This window comes from Hyaena hyaena, unplaced genomic scaffold (assembly GCF_003009895.1).
Source record: "Hyaena hyaena isolate Hyena2069 unplaced genomic scaffold, ASM300989v1 scaffold_893, whole genome shotgun sequence".
NCBI lineage: Eukaryota > Metazoa > Chordata > Mammalia > Carnivora > Hyaenidae > Hyaena > Hyaena hyaena.
The window spans coordinates 299,971-301,788 of NW_024081517.1; positions in this window are offsets into that span (position 1 = coordinate 299,971).

A 1,818-nucleotide genomic window follows, 5' to 3' on the forward strand; every position below is an offset into this window, starting at 1 on the left:
TGCATTACATCTTATTTTCTTGGTTTATTGATCTTTAGAAAAAGGATTTTATTTTACTTTTACTTTTTATTTTTATCAACAGCTGATACTGAAAACATTTCTAAGTCTTTACTACCTATAACTATTTCCCCTTTTGCCAAAATACACCCAACAATTACTTACGAAATATTTTTTAAATAACTCCTATTTGTTAAATACATTAATGACATTTCTTCCTTATTTTGGGAATGGAGTTTTATCCAATCTAAGTTGCCATTGGTTATGATTATACCATGTTTTGTATATACTGTTCTGAATGAGGGGACAAATATCACTGACTAAACCAAAATGAGCTATAAATGCAGAACAGCCAAATTTTTAAATTTCTTACATGATAAAAGGTAAAAACATTTGAATTGCAAAATTGACAAAACATTTGGTTTCTTAGAATCATAGTATAAAATGGTTATCTTAGAATTATGGTTTTTTCCCAGCATCCTTGTGATATAATTGACATATAGCTTTATGTAAATTTATTTTGTTTAATTTATTTATTTTGAGAGAGAGAGGGAGAGAGAGCATGTGGGGGAGGAGCAGAGAGAGAAGGAGAGAGAATCTGCACTGAAGCACAGAGCCCAAAGTGGGGAGCAAGCTTGATGAGGAGCTCAGTCTCATGTTTTGTGAGATCATGACCTGGGCCTAAATTAAGAGTTGGATGCTTAATCAAGTGAGCCACCCAGTGCCCCAATATTGTATAAGTTTAAAGTGTACCACTGTTGATGTGGTACACTTATAAACTGTAAACTAATTACCACCATAGCTTTAACTAATACCTCCATCTTGTGACATAATTACCATTTTTTTGTGATGACAACATATAAAATCTATTCTTATCAACTTTCAAGTATGTATTATTAACTATAATGATCATACTGTACATTAGATCTCCTTAACTTAGTCAACTTATAACTGGAAATTTATATCCTTTGACCAGCATCTCCCATTTCTCTCCAGCCCCAGCCCCTGGTAACCACCATTCTAGTCTCTGTTTCTTTGAATTTGGCTTTTTAAGATTCTACATATACATATAAGTGATATCTTTTAATATGTATCTTTCTCTGCCTGATTTATTTCACTTAGTATAATGTCCTCATGTTCCATCCATTTTGTCAAAAATGATAGGATTTCCTTCTTTCCCATGGCTAAATTATATATATATATAATTTATATATAATATATATATAATATATATTTACTATAAATAAATATATAATTTATTTATATATATAATATTTATATATAAAATCATGTATATATTATAGCATATATAGTATATAATGTGTATATATATATAATATATGTTATATATATCATATATGTCTTTATCCATTCATCCTTGATGGATTCTCTCAGGTTTTTCCATGAATTGGATACTATGAATAATGATTCAATGAACATGAAAGTGCACATATATCTTGAAGCTCTTGTTTTCATTTCTTTTGGATATATACACAGAAGTGTGATTGCTGGATGATAGAGAATTTTTTGGATAGTGACTGATATAATTAATTTTGGTCTGTTTGTAGAAATCCTGAAATTAGGTTAAAGTTACATTATTCTATAAAGATAAACAGGTGAATGTTTGTGTGGTGTGGTGAGTAGGGATGGGGCATGGGGAAAATAGGCATGTTATCAGACTTTATTTGGTTCAGACAATTAAATAATACTAAGCATTTATAGAATTCTTAGATTATAAACTCTAGATTAAGATTATGTCTCAAATTAAAAAAAAACAATTCAGCACATCTGTGATCCTTATCAAGTCTTTTGCATTCAAAG